The sequence below is a fragment of the Melopsittacus undulatus genome, chromosome Z (genome assembly GCF_012275295.1).
Source record: "Melopsittacus undulatus isolate bMelUnd1 chromosome Z, bMelUnd1.mat.Z, whole genome shotgun sequence".
Classification (NCBI taxonomy): Eukaryota; Metazoa; Chordata; class Aves; order Psittaciformes; family Psittaculidae; genus Melopsittacus; species Melopsittacus undulatus.
The window spans coordinates 55,270,932-55,284,779 of NC_047557.1; the positions used below are offsets into that span (position 1 = coordinate 55,270,932).

The 13,848-nt window shown below is 42.7% G+C and overlaps 1 protein-coding gene across 1 annotated transcript in view; it reads left to right on the forward strand.

Moving 5' to 3' along the window:
- The first annotated feature begins 6,304 nt into the window (after window positions 1-6,304).
- Window positions 6,305-13,848, forward strand: part of LOC101874952 (A-kinase anchor protein 2) — a 97,933-nt gene continuing 90,389 nt past the window's right edge. Inside the window, exon 1 of the mRNA XM_031054211.2 lies at window positions 6,305-6,324. The gene's annotated coding sequence lies outside the window, so the exon portion shown is untranslated. The remainder of the gene's footprint in view (window positions 6,325-13,848) is intronic.

Sequence of the window (13,848 nt, forward strand, 5' to 3'; positions counted from 1 at the left end):
GGCTTTGGATCAAGCTCTTTAGTTCTCAAACAAATGCTCTTTGTGAGAATATGCTATTCAAATATTGTATGGAAGAGTTACAGAGCTAGAGTTCCTGATTTCTAAAATAATGATTGCTCTTCAAATCTTTTTTGCATTGCCTGTTCATTTGGAGGCACAATATGCAACTGTACATAATTGTTGAAGTACTGTAGTCTGTGATTATCTTGCCCCAGCTATTGACGTAAATGTAGAACATGTAAAGCTGTGGCAAAAAGTAGTGCTATATTTATATGGCTCTTCCTATGCACACAGTAAGTCAGAAAAATATATACAGATAGACTCCCTGCCCCTGCTGATCTTCATGCTCAGTCAGGCAAGCTGGACATGGGTGAGCCATCATTCAGGACTGCCTTCTGTTCATGTTATTGATGAAACAGACTTGAAAGAGGGATTTGTAGAATTTTGAGGGATACTACTGAATGGATTTTCTTTTTCTCCTGTGCTTAGAAAAAGTAACAGACTGAAAGGAGACACAAAGCCCACAGTAGGGGAAAGATACGGGAACTATTGTGGGAGAGGATACAGAAAGAGTAAAATAAAGCAGGAGTAATCAAAGCAGAAACATTATCTGAGTAAGACTGTAAAGAAGTTTAAGTGAAATCTCAGAGCTCCAGATTTGCAATGACTGCATTTTCCAGAAGAAGGAGGGAGAACCATGAGTCAGTTAAGCAGCGGTATCCTCACGAGCTGCAATTAAAAACCAATATTCCTTACAGCATCACAGGGAGTGAATATTTCCTTGGATTTCTCATGAAGGGGAACTGACAGTTCCCGTGAACTGAAGAGAACATAATGCCAATGAAATTGGGCTGTTTCTGCAAATGCAGAACAGCGTAACTGCTTCAAGTGGGTGTGGATTACACACACAGTTACTACTGGGTATTATTCCTGTGACAGAATGGCTTGCAGTAAAATACTCTACACAGTGTGGTTAGTGCTGGCATGGCTACGCACATAGTTTGTAAGCCAATGATGACTAAAAGTTTATGGAGCCAGTACTAAAACGTTACTTACTCAGGAGTCACATTTAAGTCAATGAGTTTATTCATGTTGCTAGTTGCTGATACAGATCTTGCCAAGCCATTTCACCACATAATAGAAGTATCTAAACAAGCCTGTTAGTCAGCTAAGTAACTTCAGAAAATAATTTCTAAGTTCATATTACATTAGTATTTGAATTCCCTAACCACAGCTGAGGTCCCGTTACATTCTGCAAATATCCACTAACCGGCAGTCCCTGTTTTTTTTAATTCATCAGCTCATAGAGACATATAAGGGAACATGACGCGCCTTCAGTCACATCTCAGATCACCAGCAACACCAGGAATGGAACAGGGATCTCCAGTCACTTCCCAACCAGCAGCTCCCTACTTCTGTAATACTTGACATTTCATCCTTGTACTGAATATAAAGCATTTATGAATGTGACCTCCAAATTTCCCACAGCTCTTCTGCTGACTGATGGATCTCTGCATTCATTAGTTTTATAAATGCACAGAGAATACACACAAGTACCATTTTCATCTCACACGCATTACCACAAGCCAGCGCGTTCCCTCAGCCAGCTCATGTGCATGTTGTTCTGCAGTCAGAGAAGTAACCAGAATCACAAAGAAAGAAAAATTAATCTAAGCACAAAATTTCTGACAGCTAATCTGACACTTAAAATTCTGCATCCCAAGCAAACCCCATTTTTTATACACAGCGTGGAAGCTCCCACATCAGGCATCATCTTTCAGGACTGCATTTCATTTTATAAATTTTGTAAAAGTGCCTGACATATCCAGCATCATTATCACAGTATTCTTTTTCCTTTCTTTATGCTGCACTACTCTCAGCACCATTGAGAGTTCGTAGAGAACAAGAAGAGCATGCTGGGATGTGAAACAGCAGCCTGAAAGAATTTCTTCCTAATAGGAAGAGGTACACCCTTTCAATTATTCTCCATTTTAAGGTGTGCTGTATAACAGTTAAAAAAAAAAAAAAATCTCCACACAGAAACAAGGGTCCAATATACCAGCAAACTCCCAAAGCAAAGACTCTGAGTAACTCCTCTGTCTCCTAGATGTTGCAGGGGCAGCAAATATGGGTATGACTTCACGGTCTTCTCCCCCTGTTTCTCTCTCTTCTTCTTCAAATGCCTTTGTCTTTCATTTCCTTCTCTTTATCTCACCATCCTGAGCTGCCCCGTGTCTCTTCCCCTTCCTAATTCCAGGCACTCTTCGTTGGCAATGGCTCTGCCGTCTTTCTGTCCATGGAAGAGCATGCATCTGTACAGAGGCAGATTGTAAACTAGGTCAGCTTATGTGGCAGAGAAAAAAAGAGTAGAAATAAAAGCCTTTTTGTATAATAACAATGCCTCACATAAGCATGTGGCCCAGTTATTAGAGGTGTTTGGTGTTTGCAGTTCCCACTAACTTCAGTGGCACTAGTCTTCTTGTTCACAGCCTATGTATACTAGGAAAATATCTTCAGCTTTGCAGCTCCTTACAAGTATTAGTACAGATAAGCAGTCACACTTCCTTGATCTTTCCCAAGAATGTCACACAATCTCAGGATCTGTTTTTGTCACTTTTTCCTACATGTTCAGCACAGCCTTGGGATGTATGTTTGTCAGTCACTGGAGGATGAATGAGGTAATAATACCAGGGGTAACATACCCCTTTTCAGTTCACAGGGCACATACAGCAGGCCTGAAAGGGAATGACAGGCAAAGAACTGTCATTTGAATGTTTAAAATAATGACTCTTATTGACAAAAGTTGGCTTAATGCAGCTGATCATTATACTTTTCCTACTTTCAGAGGTTTTGGGACCACACCTACTAATCTTACAGTTCATTATTTAGATAAAGATATTTTAACTTCATACCAAAAATTAGGGAAGGCTCCACCCTGGCAGAGATGAACTCCTTTTTCTCCCTACCTGAAGCCCTCTGTAATACTGTTCAAAAATCACAGAACATTAACAAAATACATCTTTAAAACAAACTTTAAGATAATTTTCTTCTGCTGTTGTAACTGTTGAAAATGCAAATTAGAAGCCAGTAGGCAAAATTCACTAAAGTACACAGTGAAATCATATTTGATTTCCTCTGTGATATATTAGTCATGTGCTACCTTAATTAATACCAAGTAAATACATCTCTGTCATAAGAAAAAATAAAAGGCAAAATAAATATTCAAACAGTATCAGCGTCATTAGATATTGCTTTATCTAATGGAACAAAATCTGTGCTGCAGTCACGTAGTTCAGTCCAACCCTGTATGAGGACAGTAAGCAGGATAGGAGCAGAAGGTAACTGTAGGAACAAAAGGGCAGATGGGTGGGAACCCATTAAGAGATGCTCTGAAGTTCCCCCTTTGGCAGTGTAACATCTTTGGTTGCAGTATCACAGATTTTTTTTCTACAGTGCGGTATTGCCAGTCTCCAACACTTGAGACCTTCAAAAACCATGAGATTGACTATGATTATTTTAATTATGTTTCTGAGGCCTGGAGGAGACTTTTCAGCATAGTTCTGAAGGTTTCAACAACTCAAAAAGCCTGATATATTTTTCTCCCTCCCTTCCTTTTGATAACTGGCTTGTTCTATCAGCTGAAGTTTCTAAAACCCCAATAAACATGGTCAGATCTGTGAAAAACCCAAAAGGGAAGCAACCTCGCATGCTCCTCTTTCTCTTTCACCTGCAGCCCCACATGGCCATTTGGGTAGCATACCTACCTGTGGCAGCAGAGACAGCAGAGCAGGCTGGTGGGTGTGAGCAGTGGTGCATGCCCGTGCACAGCTGCTTCAGTCAGATGCCAGAGGTGCAGCTTCTCATTGCTCCCTGCCTGCTCCCTGCAAATGGGCTGAACGGAACCATACTACAGTTCTAGCACACGCCAGGCACACCTGTGCAGATCCTAGAAGGACAAAGGGTGGGAATCCTGTCTTTGGGCAGGTAACTGAATTGCAGACATTCCTGGGAACAATCCTAGATGGTGTAACGCAAACACCCCCTGCTCAGAGCTGGTCTTCCTTCTTCCTTCCCATGCTGTATGCTAGTGTCAAGTAAAAAAGGTGCATGAAAAAGGGCCATACTTCATCTGAAGAATTTACAGCAAAATATGAAAGAGACAAAAGAGATGGCAGCAGATATGGAGTATGGCAACAGCTTCCTGGCTCAAAGACCTTGGAGGAGTCTTGTCTGTACCATATTCTGTGTGCCTTTGGATTCATGTTTGCAAAGAGGGTCATGGATACATACAGTTAATTACTAAGATAGCTTCTTACTTCCATTAATAGCACTGACTTACAGGTCTGATCTTAGGTATGTATGCATCTATTTCCTTATACCATTAGTTTTTATTATAAGCCTTTTCACTGTCACAATATTCAGTTAGCAATGTGCCTGTGTGTGAGCACCTATGTCCTTGAGTTCTCATCAGAGAATGCAGCAGCTGAATTATCAACAGCAACATTTAACTTCCCATTTAAAATACTGGCACCTAAAGAGGGGAAGGTGGCAAATGTATCACTAAACTTCAATGCAGGCTCTGGAGAACTAGGGGTTTGCAAACCTCATGCCTGCCTGTGCAAACAGAGATGCTAATTGGGTTAGAACTAAAGGACATCTGGATTAATGCTATCTATCTGAGAGGAGTCAACACTGTGACTGTAAAGTCCTGCCTTAAACAAACGTCTTGAAGGTCCCTGAAAGGATCAACAAAAATGTGGTCAGGGTGATCTAATTAGATTGTGTTTCTAAAAGGCTCTTGACAAAGGTTCTTAAGGAGACTGAAGAACTGATAGCAAGAAGAGGGAAAGCCCTGTATAGTTCAGTAATTGCTTAAAAGATAAAATCCAAAGTACAGGAATAAATGATCAGTTCTCACAATGGAGGGAGGTGCTGAATGGTGTAGGCTTCTGCACAGATCAGTGCTGGGACATGTGCTGTTCGGTGTACTCATATCTTACCAGGGAATGAAGTGAAATAGTGTTCATTAGTGGTATTAAGTCAGCAGTAAGAGGAAAGACTGAAGAACTACACAAGGACATTATGAGGCTGACTGGACAATATACGAAATTCAGTGTAGATAAATATGAATTGATGCTTATAATGAAACAATTGTGTAAGGCAGTAGGGTCTGAGCTGACCACTGCATGAACAAAATCTCAGGTTTACCACAGACAGCTCTGTAGAAACATCAGCTCTGTGCTCAAAAACTCGTCATTAGCTTTTAAGAGAAGAACAACACTGTGCGTCCATATGAATCCATGTTTTGTCCTCATCTTAAATCTTGCATATTTCTTAATCTCAAATAGGATCTATTAGATCACGCTGACATTCAAGAGGGCATCTTTGGTGATAAAAGGTACAGGATGGTCTATGGACAAAGCCCCCCCTTGAGCAGCCTAAAACTCTTGAGCCCGGAGGAGTGATGTAAAGGGATTACAGTGGAGGTCTACAAACTCTTCAGCAGCTCAAACAGATGGTTAGGAGCTGTTCCTCATCTCCAGCACAGGAGCTGAGGGCATAGTAAACTTCTTACTGAAACCAAAAATAAAAGGCAGAGGTTCTTCACGGGCGGGGGGGAAGCAAACCAATGGAAATTCTTCCCGCAGCCTACTGTGAATGCTGCAAGCGCATTTGGACCCAAGGAAGTCACATTCACTTTTATGTATATACACATATATATAAGATATATATATTAGATATATTTTTATGTATTTATTTAAACAAAAAGAAACCTAACAAACAAAAACCGGAATTAAAAAACAACAAAAAAACCCAGCCCCCAACCCCAAATATCACGGATTAGCAGCCAAACGCCGCCGAAGCCGTCGGAAACCCCCGGCGCCGCGGTCACAGAGCTCACGCCGCACACCCCAGCAGGCGGGCCGCGGGGCCGCGCAGCTTCCCGCCGGGGCTCCGCTCCCTCCCTGCGGCCCTGCGCGGGGCGGGCTGCCGTAACAGGAGAGGGCTCGCGGCCGGCCGGGTAACCCGACCGCGGCGCGGCGCGGGGGGAGGATGCGCGGAGGCTCCGTGGGGACGCAGCGCCCCCGGGACGGGACCCAGCCATGCCGGGACGAGGCGGGACAATGCGGGGCGGGGCGGGGCGGGGCGGCTACGGGCGGCCGGCGGGTTTGCCCCCTCTTCCTGGCGTTGGTGAAGGGGGCGGGCGAAGAGGGAAAGGGAGGAGGAGGAGTAGGAGGAGGAAGGGGGACCCGACGTGCTGGGGCTGCTCCGGTAGCTGGCAGTGCACGCTGCGTGCCGGAGGAGCGGGAGCGCTTTAGAGAGGTACCTCCGCTCGCGGGGCTTTGCGCGTGTTTGCGTGTGTTTGCGCGTCCTCCTGCCAGCCCGTCTTGTCTGTCTGTCTGTCTGGTCTGTGTGTGTGAGCGCGGCTTCGGCTGCGGAGGGAAGGGAGGCGGCGGTGGCGGCTGCGGCTCCGGCAAGTTGGCCCTCGGCGGGCTGCAGCCGGCAAAGCTGGAAATGAGGGGACGGGGACGGACTAAGGCGGGGACTGAAGCGGGGCGCGGGAGGTGTGTGTGGGGGGTCGATAGAGATGCGAAGAAGGTCAGGGGAAAGGCTAGGAGGGAAGATGAATAGACAGGGAGGAAAGACGAGGAGGAGATGGGAGAATGAAAATGTGGGAAGGGAAGAGGCCAGGAGGGAAGGGGGGATGTTGGAGGGGGCACACGGACCTGCCTTTGCCCTCATCTACCCCGCGAGGTTCGCCCGCCAGCCCCGCGCCTGCACATCCCCTCTGGCGGGGGCGCTGGGCCCGGGGGGGGGCGAGTGCGGAGCGGAGGGTCCCTGCGCGCCCCCCGCCGCGGCCCGCAGGGGCTTTGGTGCGATCCTGAGGAACTCGTGACGTAATTATTTTTTAATCAGCATGGTTTTTTCATGGGCATCTCAGTTTTTCCTGGACTCCCCGTTTTGAACAGGAAATCTCCCGCATCTTTGTTCCAAGGCTGTCTATTTTTAGACTCCTCAGTAACGGCGAAGCATGAGTTTTAAATATTTGATTTCTTCCCATTTGGCTGCTGCTAAGGACCACTGCGGTGTAAACTTCTCAAACGCTGGTGTCTCTTCCTAGGAAAAGTTATTCACATTATTGCTGAGGTGGGCAGGCAAGCAGCTGCTGAGGGTATCAGTGTTAGAGTTCCTAATAACATTAATCGTTAGCCATAAGGAGCAGTCACTATGCTGAAGTTTGTTTTTTATCTTTTGATGAATCGCTTATCAGCTCCCAGAAGACGTATGTTAGGACAGAAAGTACCAGCTTAATGTTGGAAGAGGTGTAGCAGATCCCCCTGTTGTGATTTTATCAATGAAATAAGTATGTTTTATTTTGAGCTGTGATTAACAGTTCAATGTTGTAATGATATCCTCTGATTCTAGCATTGTCTCATAGCTCTGGTATGTCAATTTGTATTCATGCTGTGTAAGTGTTTTGCAGAGGTTTTGCGTATCTGACAGGGATTTATTTCATTTTCACAATTACATTTTCTGGTCTCACCAGCCTCAAGGAAACCCAAGGAAAGTGCATGTACATCAGTATCTGTGGCAGTACATGACATTCTTCTATGAAGTGCAAGTTATTTTGTGTGTGTTTAGATCACAGCTTTTATGTCCCTGCACACAGCAGAAGATGAAGTTGTATCTCAGATTGGGAAGATATTTTAAAACAGCCTGATGGTCCACGTAGCCATTGTGGCTGGCTGCAGGAATCTAAATGTTGACTAAGATGGCATCTCAGGGGCCCTTCAAGTACTGTAATTTTCTGTAATCAGGTGACAATCATGGTAAATCAGTACTGACGAAACACGCACAAAGCTTTAAAAAAGATGCATTGCACACAGTAACTTTTGGAGACCACAGACATCTCTTCCTAAAAAACAAGTCTCAATCCTCAGTGCGGAAGTTTCCCAGCTATAAGACAGAACTCTTCTTTCTTCCTTTTTCTTTTTTTCTCTACATTAGCAGATCTTCAGGGCTGTTTTACAGTCTTTGCTCCAGCACAGTGTACCGAAACTGGAAGACTCATCCTAGTTTGTAAAAAAATCATACTGTAACTACTGCTCAAAAATATGTGTTACAGAAATCCAGATTTTGTCATTCGTTTTTGTGTCTCCCAAATAATCATATTCACAATAGTTGCTTTTTCTGGCTTTATGATAAAATGAACAGAAAAAGAGGATACATTTTTCATATTAAAATTCTGGGTTAGCAGTACAAATTATGGGCTTCTTTTTGATGGTGAACAGTATTCAGCAGTCCAAGTGTAAATCATGCAATCCTTCATTTTTAGAAAGAGATCCTTTGACTTAAGTTTATAATTAGTGAGAGCTCAAGAGTTTCACTATTTGTTCATTTGATGACAGTATGCCACTAGGTTTGTAGGAGAAAGCAGGACTGTTCCTGTAGAGTAATTCTTCAGAAATGTGGTAAAAATACTTAGGTGTAACAAGGCCTAAGTAAGTGTTTTCATCGCTTGATATGGTATTTATATGCAGTATACTCAGAATTTTCCCTAGGAATTGCATAGCAGAGAGAACGATTACTTTAATCCCATATTAATAACAGATAAAAACGATAATTTATTGAAAATACAGTAAATTCCCTTAAAAACATGCATACATCTTCAGAAGGGTTAGGAATATTACTTTAAAAAATGTACGTCACTGCTTGGCAAAACTTTGGTATTTGCTACTGAATGACAAAAACATGTCGTGTTCATTGTAGAATTTTCCAGCTTTGTCTTATTGACTAAAGAGGTGATTCATGATCCATGAGAAAAGGATGCTTTCAAAGATTTTAATTTTTTTTATTTTTCCAGAATCTGTTGATCTCACTGATGGCTTTTGTGGCTTAATTTCCCTCTTTTCCTATATTGTTAGTGTTAGAAAAGAAAAAGAGCAGGAAATTTTCTGTGTGTAAATTGCTAAATTCACATTACTGTACGTACATTGAAAGGGAATGGTTCTCCATGTTTTACAAACTTTATATTATATTTATATAACATATGTTTGTATAAAGTATGCATGAATCAAGAAAACTTTTTAAGGGTGCAGTGGGTGTAGTACTACCACTAAAAGGTGTCATGTATCTGTGTCATTTGCCATTCTAGCAGCTAAAGTAATGAGAACTATCTCCAGCATTGATAGTTGCAAAATACCTTAAACTGGAGACACATTAGGACTGTACTGATTTAAATGTAAAAACCAAACATCACACCAAAACCACAATCACTGAGTAACTTAGTAAGTAAAACAATTCTGTTGACTGGGCCTGGGTGAAAATGCAAATACAGATGAGGATATATGTAGCTTCCTTCCTAACAGTTCTCTGTGATTTAACATCACAGTTGTTATTTTTTAATTCGGTAAATCCAAGAATTCAAGCGGACATCTTGTGCCTCATGGTTTGGGGCAGTGGCACCAGCATTACTGAGCTTTGTAACAGCCATTTCCCCCCCAGTACTCCAGGGAAAGCTACATCTCTATCTGTATACATGCTTAGAGTGTCATATTTCTGTGTCTAGTTAAATACTGGGCAAGTTTAGTAGTGTCAGTTGAGAATCATTCCTTTATAGGATCGCTACTACACAACCCAGATCCTCCTGTCTGTGAAAAAAAAACTTAACTTTTAAGAAGTTCCCTTATTATTTTAATAACTCCTTGGGCAAGCTTCAGAAGACAATAGACCAGAAATAGGAACCAGCTGACATGTACACCTGCATCAGCATCCTGCACCAAATCCCACTGTCAAACTAATTAAATCAGTATAAATCTGTTAATAAAGGTTGCAGTTTTGCCAGAAGAAAAGATTTTGTTAAAGCAGGTGAGGTTTACCCAGCAGTTTTTGTACAAACCTTTTGTCTCTCTAGTTTTATTCTATTAGGAATTTATCACAGCTCTCTAGCTTTGCACAAAAGACATAGTGAAGCCAATCTGAAATCTTTAGATATAATTCTGTCAACTTTCCTCATAAATAGGTCATTTTTTTCCAATTTTAGAGTTATCCATTAGCTGCTACCCTGCCCCAGGAGTGAGCACAAGAGAAGGTTTTTGCTGGTGATGCTCTTGAGAACCCACATATTGGTATGGGAACTACTATCAATAAACCCACAGTCAGTTAACCTGATTTTAAAACAGTTAAGGTACACACAAGGTGAACACACCATTGTGGTTTTTGCCATGGTGTTCCCACTGTCCCTATATTTTTAAGACATGTTTAACTAGCACATCTTGTTCCCACCAAAGAGAGGAGGACTGTGACCAGCCAGTCTCACGGAAGGGCTGAAGGACCAGGTGTAGGAAGAGGAAATGCAGCCACAAGAGTTCAGACACATTCAGGTCTCCGCAAAATACTGTTTCGACTGTTGAGAGCCTGTGGCTGGAACAGGGACACACCAGGGCAAGATCCCAGCCACACTGTTTTGACACAGCTTGGCTGAGCTTAGCAGAGCAGTGAGACCCATCCAGTTCTTTGTTGTTCCTTGCTCCTAATGCTGGTTGTGATCATCAAAAATAAATTCAGCCAAAGTTGTGGTCTTGTTCTTTTAAGTGTTTTCCCTTTCTCTCCATGTGTTCAGTATTTTCATAGAATCATTTAGGTTGGGGAAGACCCTTAAGATCATCAAGTCCAACTGTAGCAGTTCTGTTGTGAAAACAGTGGATATAGTGAATATACTGAAATTGGCTTAATCAAACTGATTGTTTTGGTCAGTTAGTTAGATCTAAAGAGCAGTGCAGAAGAACCTGTGCTGGCTTTAGATACTGCTGTTTATTTGGAAAAATGAAAAATACTGTAAAATATTGGCACAGGTTGCCCAGAGAGGTGCACCATTCCTGAAGACATTCAAGACCAGGCTGGATGTGGTTCTGGGCAACCAGATCTAGTTGAAGATGTCCCTGCTCATTACAGGAGGTTGGACTAGATGACCTTTGAAGGTCCCTTCCAACCCAAATTATTCTGTGGTTCTATGGTTCTACTGTGTGATCTGATAGGAGTCTGTCCTGTGTCCATTTGATGCTTCCAGTGTCCAGGATGCTTCCCATCACTGTCTTTGTCCTGCTTGTAGTTTGTACTTTCACTTATATTCTTCTTGTTCAGTTCCTGGCTTTGTTTAATTTAGAAATGTCAAACTGTCATACTAGCTTCCTTCATGTATCTCCTTGACAGTGCAAGCTTGTTCTTCCTCTCTGATTCTCAAGTCCATGTGAATCCCCTACAAATCCGTGGTGATCAGCAGCTCTGAGGAAGCACAGCAGCAGCCAGACATTTTGTGAGGTTTTTAGAATTTGGGTTGTTCCACCTGAAATGCTTTGAAGGAAAAGCCAGCATAGACTGAAGAAGAGCCCATTCACTCTCTGAAAACTAGGCCTTTTAAGCAGCATTTTTGATGGGCACTCTTCAGCTGTGCTGTTCTCTGTTTGGCTTTCTGGGGTGATACATATGAAAGGCCCAAATTTATGTTCATCATGATGTATAAACTGTTTGTCAACTTGGTTAATGAGAATGGAAGTGATGTGGTACAGTGGATCAGAATGTATATTGACAAAGATTTCTAGGGAATAGTCCTCACTTTAAATTAAAAATAACTTTTAATTACTTGATATTTTTGACCAGGATATATTTTAAGCCCTTAAACTTCTTGAAGATCTTTTTTTCCACCTAATTAGTTTAGAGGTAGCATGGGGAGCTCAGGTAATTTTGAAATTTCTAGGAGGATCAGCCTTGAGGGTGAAAAATGCACACTTGAAGCTCTTTCTGGAAAACTGACAACAGCTACTGGCGTATTTTGAGAGTCCTGGAGCCAGTTCGTGAAGCTGTTAGCACATAAGCAGGACTGTCCAGAATTCAGCTTTGAGTGGCAGCTTATCCCACAGCAGTTTTGCTGATTTCTTGGAGGTGACTGAAGGTATGACAGTTGCCAGTGTCATGTTTTTATCCCAAATAGTGTTTTGCAATTGAGCCAGTTTGGGATTGACTGGTACATAAACTAGTCTTTCAGAATCAGCTGTGCTGAAAGAACCTGAAATAGAATTAATGTTTCTTATAGGGGGGCTTCTTGCTCAGCTCTTTTTGTTAGATGACATCAGACGCATTCTGCTCTGAATAAAATGTTTTATGGCTATTCTGCCTCTCATTCATTCTCCAGGCCTCTCCATAATTCAGGACTTTCATCTGCATAGCAGCGATGATTCAAAAGCAAAATTTCTTTATTCTTCTCTGCTTCTTGTGGGAATAGTTCAGCTCTTAAGAATGCCTTGCCTACTGTTCTTGTTGACTCTGGCAAGTCAGTGTATCCCGCTGGCCTGTGTAGAGGACATGACTTCTCTGTGATGAGCTGGACAGGGTTTGTATTAAGCCATCTCCCTCTGGAAACCTGTTTTCTTTCTGGAAGAAAAAGATGATAGGACTGTTCTCTTGCATGTGCCACGACTCTTGATTGTTGCAAGCTTTCTGAAAGGAAATCAAGCCAACACCCTATGTTCTCAGCAGTGTGAACTGTCAAGATAGGGACTTTACCACAGTCCAAGAGGATATTGCCAGGTGATCAGCAACTGCCTGCTGTGTAGATCTGTGGGAAGAGGACAGCATGTGCATAATATATTCTAAGCATTCCTCTTTCCATGCCTGTGGGAGATGTTTTTGCAGAACAGAAAATAAACCTGGGATCTTACAGGTGCAGATGTTGCAGTGTCGCTGTCATTATCCTAGGCACTGGTAAGCAACACAGAGGCAAAAAAAAACCCAGGAAAAAGTATGTAAAAAAGTCCTGTCACATTCAAGAGCTCTATTAAAAATAGTGATGAATGTGGAAGAAGGAAGGAGGATACTTATTCCAGTATTCATTAAGTCCAGAACTAGATGGCATTTGGAGCTGTGGCCAAGTTGTGTTGGCCAGAAGTATTCCTCTGCAGATACAATCAATCCAAGATAATTAAAGACTAAACCACTTCTACCAGTGTAGCATGGGCTGCCTTTGCCTTTATTTTAGCCTCATGACACACGAACAGCACTCACACAACAGAGTGTGGTCTGTGGAGGACCCTGCAGGTTGTGTGCCTGTCTCAGTTTCATGGGAGGGATTGATCCTTCAGTGCTTTACTCCTTGCAGACACACTTCTGCAGAAAAACCATGAAACCTCAGACCAGAGGTCTCTGTTCACACCTTCCCTTAGAGGGTCTGTGCCTTCCAGACACAGCTGTAGCTGCTGGTTCAAACTGGGGAAGTGAGTAGTGAACATCTGAACAGTCGAAAGACCTGACCCACGTACATGTGTGCTTTGCCCAACATCCCACTGGCATTAGCTGCTTGTCAGAGTGCTGCTGCATTGGGAAATATATAATGCCATTTAAATCTTTCTAGATGGTGGATCTGATGAATACTTTTCATTTCCTTGGGAGACAGGGGAGTGGGGGGGATAAAAAAGGAGAGAGTGCAGGGCTTGCAGTTCTCCTTGTGGCAATTGTGAGTTTGAAATAGGATACATGAATTTGTTAAAGAAAAGGTGACCCACTTTCATGGCAGGAGGACTTCACTTTGTTAGACGTGATGTCAGGGTTTTGCAGTGACTGGATGGTTTCATTCTTCAAGAGCATGGTGGTAGCTTCCAGCACCAGAAGCAATCCTTTGTGGAGGGTCATGTTGATAAAACTCATCAGCCTGTTCTAGTCAGGACTATGAGCATTTTAAGTAGCTGGTCAGTATGGAAACAGGCCTCTACTGCTCTGTTACATTTCATGTTTGGGTCTAGGTGCTGGGAGATTCGGTTAGCTTTGAACTGGTGAAACAGATTTTGGGTATAT